This window comes from Acomys minous, assembly GCF_964271855.1.
Source record: "Acomys minous genome assembly, chromosome: 1".
NCBI lineage: Eukaryota > Metazoa > Chordata > Mammalia > Rodentia > Muridae > Acomys > Acomys minous.
The window spans coordinates 114076654-114086893 of NC_140483.1; the positions used below are offsets into that span (position 1 = coordinate 114076654).

Consider the following 10240-nt stretch of genomic DNA (forward strand, 5'->3'; position numbering starts at 1 on the left):
AACACAGAATTTTCTTTTGTGCTATTATTGAAGCCTGCCACCTCCCGTACTGTTATTAGAGTTTCAGGAAATGTGAGGTTTTGTGTTTTTATTATACTTCCATCTACCAAGTTAAACAGGTTTGCCCTTTCTTTCTCTACTGCTTAATTTGCATTAAAATGGAATTAATCAAATTCTTACTTAAAGTGTTAAAAACAGGAACAAATGGAGATGTTGTGTTTAAACTAATTCAATTTAACTATTGTAGTAGCATTCAGGCATGACGTTGTATCTAATCAACATTTTTGATTATGTCAAATTAGGTTGTTATCAGTAAGTTCTAAGATACCCCTAAGTGTGTTGAAAATCCATTTTGAGTTTCTACCACTGTAAGAAATTACAAACTAGCAAAGTGTTTTAATGCCTATAAGCACTGTGATTGGAAAGTCAACAATTTGTTTGAGTGTGTTGGGCACCACGAAGTTCACACAGCAATTAAACATTGACCTGTGGTTTTCTACGGAGTCACCATGATGTTTTATTCTCCTCAGAATAGGAAAAATGGGTCACCACCCTATAACCAGAGAACACTAGCCAGCTGTTTTCTTTTCTTTTCTTCTTTCTTTCTTTCTTTTTTCTTTTCTTTTTTTAAGTGACTTTAGAACCAGATTTCAATACACTACAATACTCAACTTCCCTCATGAGGCCATCGAATGTGTTATGCGTAGCAAGGGCAGGAGTAGGTCTTCAAAGTCAGCTTCAAAGGCTCGGAGGGAAGGAAACATTTTCCTTGGTTTGAATTAGACACAAGGAGCTCTGGGAAGAGAGCTGTGGAGTGTGGGGAGCCAGGACCCACAGACACAGCCCAAGCTGTCACACAGCTCAGACTGCTGATGTCTTGATTCCCTTCTTCTTTTTTTACAGAAACACCTTGGAACTTATCAAGTTTTACTGGAGATGAATTGCAATTAATTAATCCAACAGACACTTTCGTCTCACAAATTCTTGACTTGTAATATTGTATTCAAGCTACTGGAAAAGACCATGAATGGAAAGGAGTGCTTGAGGAGTGCTTGGTTCAGCACTGTGCCCTGATGTGTTCAGGCCTGAAGAGACAGACCTCTGAGGAGTAGAGCTAAGGAAATTTTGCTACCTGGTCGCTCAACACAAATGCCATCAGTGTCCATGGTATCCATCTTCTTTCTTCATTGTATGCAGTAAGAACTGCTTTTATAAAACCAGCCAATGAATTCCTGGGAGCTTGCATAGCTCAGGAACTGGGTATGGGCCAAAGGGACTTGCTTCCAGTGGATTGAAACCCACTTGTTTGGAAATGAAAACAGTCTCTGTCATCTGTTAATAACTGATCTATCTTGAGTACCTTCACTGCTTTTAATTTGTTCCATTGTCATCATTATAATAACCAATGTGCAGTACTTGCATTTATAATTCATCTTCAGAGATTAAATGTGCACAGGTGTAGCTATACAGAGATTTGATGCCTTCCTTCCTATGTGGCAGCATTACCCGTCCCACACCAATATCTGTTCCTACAAGGAATCAACTAGCCTATGGCTTCTCAGATCTTGGTTATGACCTTAGAGATGACCAACCAAATGGCCTTAATGCCTACATTTTCATTTACAAGAAAGCAGGTATACTAAGAATTTCCAATCATGATTCCTCCCATTTCTCTTGTTCAAATAAAGGTGAAAAATGAAGTTGTCAGAAGTTCAGGTATAGTTTTAGAGTACACAAGAGTCGGATGTGTTGTGGTCTTGTTAAATTTTCTATCTAATCTTTTGGCATCAGTTTTAGAGGTTAGATACAGGTAAATGGGTGAAAGTCAACAAGTGTATCCATTAATCACTCCAGAAAAAAAAATAAGAGGATGGAGCAGGAAACATTGTGTTCCCTACACAAGCATCTTGGTGGCCCTACCCAAGATTTCTTTAGGGCTTCTGAGTGGCATTCCTGGTCATCAGCTCTCATGCCCAGGCAAGTCATTTCTCAGAACTGTCTCTGGGTATAACAACTAAAATTGAATGGCAAAAAGTCAGCCTCCCACCATGTGACTTACTCTCACATGCCAGGCAACCAAAACTAGCAAGTTGAAGAAAATGCTCATGTCGTAAGCCTACAGCCTCCTGAGCAATGTATATTGAGTTGGTTAACTGCAGGTTTATAGGGGCAATAGCAGTCCTCTCTAACAAGGATCAGGAATAAGTGTGTGTGACCATAGGAGTGTTGAGTACCAGGACAGAAGATCTCTACCAATGTAGAGACCCAAGAGAACAAACCTGTTCATCACTTGTCAGGAACACGTCTTTTTACAAAGTAGACACATAAATTAATCTCTGAAATTTCATTATGGCAAGGCACATGTCTCCTTATGAAGGAATGAGGCCTGGCTAACATGGAAAGATGAAGGTCATATAGGAAAGCTTCGTGTCTAGACTGGCTCTTTCTAAGAAAACATTCCCTCCTGATGGTTCTTCTTGACTAATGGACCCTGGAATGCTCTGTACATCACGAGCTTCTGATGGATTATAAATCACTCTGGCTTATTAGACTAGACTATTTAATTATCCCTCCTTTAATAACAATGAGATTCAGGGTTACCATGGCCTTACTCATCATCCATATAAATAGAACATCGCAACAGGCCCGTGTTCAAACATACTCAGCCCAATTTCACCAGTATCATCTTTCTTGCAAAACAGTTTGAATTTTGATTCTACCAGTCAGTTACCTTATCTGCATACCTATTCCCAGATTCATAATTTCTGTAAGAGTGAGTAATTTTCAGAACAATGGAAGAAAATAAAAGGAAACTTATGCAATGTTTCCATGTAGACAAAAACTATTAGACTGTTGATCACCCCCAAAGTTCTGACATTTTCCTCATGACTGAGTTTTTCATTTGCCGGATTGCAACATTTGAATTTTCCAGGTGATTGCTGAACCATTTTTCACCAAACCAGACAGTGCAACATTATTAAAAAGGAAAGACTGTCCACATGAATGAAAATATCTCTGTGATCAAAAAGTCCATCATTCAAGCAGCACATGTAGCTTTGTGATAACACACATCTGGAATCTCCAGATGTTTGAAGCATACAGTTTTCTATCCTGTTGTCTGGTGTGTTGACAGACAAACTGCTCACATGTTGCAGGTAGAAGTTTACTTTCTTGTGCAGTGACCTTTGCTGGCAACATTGTGTTGCGGAGTCTCTTTGTTGTACAGAGAGACAGAAATCATGCAGAGCAACTACAATCCATTTTTATTTACTTTCCGAAAATGCATGATGGCAAGAGGTTGGTTGGCTGTGCTTCGGATGTTCTAAACATGACTGCATGAGGACTTCCTTCAAAGTGGCAGTTCATAGAGGCCTTCCATTGTCTTTTCGGGGCAAGGAACTTTATTTTATCCTTCGCTATTTTTCATCATTTTATCAGTGTTGTTCTGATGTTGATAAATCTTAAAACATTTACAAAATCTACTGGACCGAATGGTTTAAGGGAAATATAAAATCTTTAAGTTTTTATTGTTCAAATATAATTTTTCATTTTAAGTGTCCTTTATAATACCTTAAATCTAAAGTTGCTTAATACAATTGCTTCATAGTGAATTTTATGGCTGCAGTTGGAAGAAAAAGACTACTTCCCCCAAACCAAACCAATTATCTAACTTTCGGGACTTTGTTTGCTAATATCATTTTAATTATCACCTGCTTGCTGGTTTCCATGAATATTGTAATGTTGGTTATTTTCTCAGTTAATCCTGCTACATTTCTCCATGAGAGAAAGAGAGAAGATGTTAACCACGAAGGAAATTCACCTTCTAGAAGGAGGACCAAGGATATTCCTCCTGGCCAAAATTTGGTTCTTCCTGTTGGTAACCTCGGGAAGTTGGCCTTGCTCCTTCTGATCTGCTGGGTGGTGAAGATGTGGCTGTCCTCGAGTAGAGCGCCTCCCTCACCCACCGATCTAAAGTTCGGCAGAAAAACGCACAGGCTGTCTGACCTATTTCCCTTTAAGAGCCCTTGAGCTGCAAGACTTGCTCTGAGGCACTTATTGTAGGTGAACAGAGATCTTGGAGAGGCACTCAGCTATGCAAACATCTTGAGGGATTTCCAAATACAGTGCAAACAGTCCCTAGGTAGTGTTTTGATTGTGTGAAATTCCACCTTCAGAGCCAAGAATAACGTCACAAGGCAGACGATGAAATTCCTTCTGGAGTCTCTCCTTTCCTTAGGACACCAAAGCCTCACCACTAAGCCATGGTTGTCCAGCCACTATGCTAACACTTTTGGACCCTACCCTGAATGCAGGCAGTGGCCACAGCCCTGGTGCCCATGACCCTCCAAAAACAGCTGACATGTACACTAAAGGTTTGGGTGTTGTTTTTTTGTTTTCCTTGAGATTTTACATCATCGGTCTCTGTGCTTGTGTGTTATTGAGAGAATGTATGGCTGATATTACAACAAAAACGGTGACACTTGATTGGTAATCACACATAAAAAGGCTGTTTCTTTTATTGTCTTTGCTTATGAGGTGATTGATGTGAAATATATAGATTAATAGAAAAGCAGAAATCTCTGTGTTGAATATTATGACTGTTTTAAACATGTTTAAAGATATTCTATGAAACAATATTCTTTAAGATATAGAGTATATTACATTTGGGTATAGGGACATGAGAGCATGTGGTCCAGTAAGAGCAGTAAAGGAAATAAGAATCTGTACACCTGAGTCCTAATCCCTACTCTATCTCTTTACCTCAAAACTTACTTTAGCCTCCTTGTTCCCCATGTAAAAGAGTGAGGATGTTTGTTTACCTACCTCACAGGGTATTGTAAAGACTGTGACAGCTGGTAAACCTGGGTCGTACAGCATCATGCTCCTCACTAACGTGCAGGCGCACAGAGGACTGCGTCCATCACAGGGATAAGAAGGGTGGGCACTGCGGTTGTCCAAGAAGCAGCAGCTACACAGGGTAACGCAGGGTAGACTTTCCACTTACAGGTCTGGCTAGAAATTATAAGCTCTTTAATGAGAACAAATAGCTCCCTGTATAGACACGGAGTATCTTCATAAAGATCTTACTTGAACTGAATTTTACTAAATGTTTGGAAATACGTCTAGAAAGCCGGGCCCTTTCTGGTTGATCTCTGAGGAGTTTGCGTGGCTGTCTCCATCTGTCAGAACCAGGTAGAGTCGCAAGTGCAGCCCTAGTGATGCCAGTTGCTGTTCTAGAATCAACTCCTGGACGCTGTATAACAGATGTTATTAAGATGAGGTGTGGAATGATTTACTGGGGTTCCTTTTCATTTCTAACACAACACCTTAGCACCAAAAGGATACGGAGTCTTGTTCCAGCCTGGAACTCTTGAGGTGATTCATCTCCACCTTATAAATGCACTTTAAATATTTCAGAGAAGTGCTTGTATGCGGGCTTCAGTAATACATTGAGATATGAGATAACGTAATACACAGACATGAGTTCGACAAAAGGTTTTAAAAAACGGAGAGATGGTAGGAAAAAAAGGCCTCAGTGAAAACCTGTACAACTCTGCCAAAGTAATATCTATTGCTTAAATAACTAGACTTGACCAGAACTAAGAGCAAATAAGATGGTTTGGAGTTATAAACATTTGTAATTTTTGAGTCATAGGGGTAATATTACAAAGTAAAAACACGTCTATGGAACTATGCTCGCAATAGGGGTAATTTTTTAATGATGTGGCTCCATTCAGTACCCTTATTTAATAATTATACTCATTTGCAAAATAAATTCTATAGTCTTAAAAATATGAAGTGGTTTCCAAATTTTCCCTTGAGGAGTAAATTCAAAATCATGTTGTGCTTGGATTATGATTGCACACAATATTGACATCCAATATAATCTCTTCTGTTTCTCTAAAATTTAGTTCCAGTGGTTAATCAAAGGTTTAAATTTTCAAATTGGCTAACCATTTCTAATGTATGACATTAGGCTTTCTGAAGCATGACTGTAACATAGAAAATTGTGTGGCCCCTTAAAAAATCTTCTGCATTGTCAGAATGGAGTTACTGCTAAGGTATACTGCTCATGTAAGTACAAGTGAGTAAAAGGTCATTTCAATATTCCTGAATTTCTATCCTCTTCTGAAATCAATATTTTTCTACCCCCAAATGCAAAAGTGTATCCATTTTATCATGAAAATAAACATCTGTTTTTATTTGTTTTATACAGAAAGCTAAAGTTGACTATTCAGTCTAGTTTCAAGTAGATATTTTTTTTCAGACTAACAAGAGGCTGTGTAGAGAATACGGGGGGGATTTTATCACAAAGTACAAAATAAAATCTAAGCATGTCAGAGGGAGCTGGACAGCTCCTTGGAGGAATGGCTTAGTCTTCACCGGCAGAAAAAAGCACACGCCTCATACCAACACTGTGTCCTGTAGACAGAGCCACACTTAGCAACAAAGCATCACTGGAGCAAAGAGCTGAGTCTCTTCAGTGATTTCTGTTTCATGGGGAACTCTCTAGAGCCCTCCCTGAAAATAAAAATGTCTTAGAAAAACCTAGATTTTTAGCATGGATATGTGTGATTTTTCAGCTATGGGCCCATCAATCTATAAGCATCGCACTTTGGCTACATCTAGCTAATGTTCTTTTCAATAGGCAAGTGATAAACACAGACATACAAAGAGAAATTCTCTACTGCTTAAAAGAAGTATCTCCCAGCTTATTAATGTCACCTAGATCACTGACATAGTACCTTCACAAAACTTTTTTCATGTACCCTTTGGTCAATTGTTTATTTAGACCCCACTTAAAAAGCCTTTCTCTGCTCAATAGGGCACAGTGGAGGAGGGCACAGTTAGCCTTGGTGGAAATCTTGCTTCCACTGGGGAAAAAAAATCCTGCTTCTCTTCTCTGTAGACAGATAGCTCAGTAACATCAAGACGGTACAGTGGTGGATGTAAAGGTGACTTCCTGCTCTCATAAAGAGAGAGCCAACAGGAAACCAGAGATGTCTGCCCTCCTTGAAGCCAAATGGTACCCTGGATTTAGAGCTAAGGCAAAAAATATTGTTAAAACAAGACACTATTATTTCTCCTTTGGGTTCTTCACCACTTTCCCTCAACCTTTTACAGTTAGGATTGGAATTTCCAGTAATGATAAATAATGCTATTTTGTACAATGGCTTCAGTATATACATTGTGAAGGAAATAGTGACAGATGAGAAGACTAGAAAGCAGGCTTCCTCTGTCTTTGCATCCAAAAAAATTGCATGGGAAAGCAGCAGTCATGTTGACACTCCGGCTGAACCAATAGCATCCAAGAGAACAACCGCTTCGCTTCCCTGCGGTGAAGCCATTGTACACGGTGAACCTGCTGCCAAATGGCAAGAGTTCGGGCTCCTGACATTGGTTCTTCATGTTTTCATTATTTTTTTTAAGTTATGTAAGTTTCACATTTAACTACCTCAGCTACTGTTGTTTGATTTAGAAACACAAAAACAATCTCTTCACAATTAACAAATTATTGCATTGAAAAATGTCACCAGGTTATTTAGTGCAAAACAAGCTTCAAAGATTTTAAAATAACACGAGCAACCCAAAACGCATCAGTTCTGCCTCACTTCATTGTTTTTAAAGCATGGTTTGGGAGTTTGAAAAACTTGTCACCTCCACTCAACACAATGAGAGGCTGTATATATTTGCTTAATTTGCCTTAAATATTTTGTGCTCCCCCACCCCTGTCCAATTTTTGTTTTTTAAATTTATTGCTAGAAAAAGAAGTGATGAGTGGTAGATGCAAAGCAACCTGAAGAGAACAGGCCACTAGGTTCTGCGCTCCCCGGCTTCAACTGTGTATAGAATTTCAATGCATAGTTGCCATTCTTGAGTTTCTCTCTTCAGTTCTGAAATAAAGTGTGTGTGCAGGCAACGTGAAGGCATTTCCCCTGGGCAGCACGGTGCCTGGCCTCGGATGCAAACCTGCCAGTCCTGTGCTCTTACTTTGTAAACATTGTACAAATGTATTTGGAATTTTATTTGAGACAAAAATTAAATGAGTTATTAAATTCTTTCTTGTAAATATATATAGATATATAGATATACATATTCCAATCCCATATATCCAAACATTCCTTTAGCATTCAGATTGTAAGTGTGTCTTTCTTGGCTGGAGGCTGCTGCCCTGGGCAGTGACTCCAAGTGCTCTAGGTCAAAGCACAGTGCGTGGAGTAGTTGATATACTGCAGTACCATAGTTATTTTGGTCAGTTAAGTACGTTACAATTTGTGATGAAATGAAGTGGAAAGTAGTACTTCCTAATGAATAAATTTCCTTGGTTATCTTTTTTTTCTTGTAAACCTTTAAAAAAAAGAAAACTTGAAATTTTATATATTTGGATTTTGTAGATTTTTTTTTTATTTTATTGCAACACAAAGTACCAAAATCATTAAATAAAGTACACTGTGGTCATTTTAACAGGAGTCTTTTCCTGATTCTTTCAAAGTCCAAGGAATCGAGTAAAACGAGAGTAAAGTGATGGGTGGGATCATGGAATAAATCTATTTGTTCTTAAGAAATACAGCCTGGAATGGAAAATAAGCAAGATATGTAAAATATGTCTATCTAAGTAAAAGCATCATAGATGTGCAGAACTCTCAACATCGTTTAACACAGTCTGCAAGAGGCCAAAGGCCTGAAACAAAAGTTACACTATGATGGAGCCTGAACCCTCAAGTGAGCGAAGATCTGCATCCTGTCCCCTTGTGGGACCTCAGGGAGCATTCTGATATGCATGGACACAGTCATTCCTGGCGCCTACTATCCTTGGCCCAACGGTGTGCAAACAGACCAATTAACATGATTACATCAGTGTTCACTGTCTGAGAACACAGGAGAAGAGAAATAGATAGTTATTAATGTCATTTCATGCTTGCACAAATGAGTAAGAAATGTTATTTCAACTTGAAAACAAAACTTGTATTTAAGAGAGTTTTGTTTGTTTGTTTGTTTGTTTGTTTTAAAGAAAAATACTCCAGAATCTTGATTCAGAAACTTTAATGTGAAATGCAAGTTTCCAGAGTCATCTATAAACTCAACTCTAAATCAAGTGCCAGTGTTGTATTATAAAACTTGACGAGGCAATCAGGAAGTATAATTAAGATCAAATATTCTAGACAATAAGATATTTTAAGATAAAGACACTGATGGACTCCTATCCTGTCAACTTATTATGGGGTATAATATTCATGATCAGGTACTACAAGTACAAGAATATATAAACCAGTAAACCCCACAAAAATTTAGCAACAGAATCTCCACGTACTTTAACAAATTATTTTAGTTATGTAGTAATTTAAGGTCAGTAGAGAACAGATAGCTTTTTAAGCACTGGTTACCACAAGGGACATGTTACAGAAAAAAATAACATGTAGATTAAATACACATTGTGGAAAATACAACTACTAAAACAATGTATAATATTGTCTTGGAATGAAAACTATCTTCCAAATTTTATACCAAGTGTAGGAGAGAGTATAATCAATAATTTCTATTTTTTTTAAAGCTCTTCTTTAAACACAGATGTACAGGAAACAGGTGACAAAGCTGTTGTGCTTCCTTAGATTTGACAGATGTCCTAAGACATGCGCTCAGATGTCCATTACAGGGAAACCTGTGAACACCTGTAAACAGCAGGAAACTAAACTTCTGGCTGATCTTATGGTGAGAGGCAAAACAACAGAAGTAAGTACTTTCACACGCCCAATAGATGGAAATGTTAACTGTTAAAGTTAATTTTGAAAGTAAAGAACAGGACATAATGTTCACGGATAAACCATAAACAATAACACAGAAAAAACAAGGTGCAATATACGTTAAGTATGTTATGTGCCAAGCAAATGGTGGCTTCATGAGAAGAGTGGCAGAAAAGAAGACGGCTAATGAGAATTGAGCACACAATTGCCTGAAAGTCATCTTTCACCAGTAAGTAAGAGTCTCATAATTGTGTTAGGTGTGAATGAAACTCATTTAACAGATGTTTTTAAAACAAGGGAACCTTGTAGGAGGACTGCTAAATTTACATGAATGGTTAGTGCATAGTAGTAGTTTATATAATCTATGCGAGTTACTTTAGGAAAAGGCTGGATTTCTTTAAAACTAAATAAATACTACAGAATATAATAATAAGAAGGCCTGGAGAGATGGCTCAGCAGTTAATAGAGTACTTGCTGCTCTTTCAGAGAACCAGGGT

The 10240-nt window shown here is 38.1% G+C and overlaps 1 protein-coding gene across 1 annotated transcript in view; it reads left to right on the top strand.

Annotated features, from left to right (window-relative positions):
- Positions 1-8471, top strand: part of XKR4 (XK related 4) — a 374796-nt gene extending 366325 nt beyond the window's left edge. The window contains exon 4 of the mRNA XM_084776633.1: positions 904-8471. The gene's annotated coding sequence lies outside the window, so the exon portion shown is untranslated. The remainder of the gene's footprint in view (positions 1-903) is intronic.
- The last annotated feature ends 1769 nt before the right edge of the window (positions 8472-10240 follow it).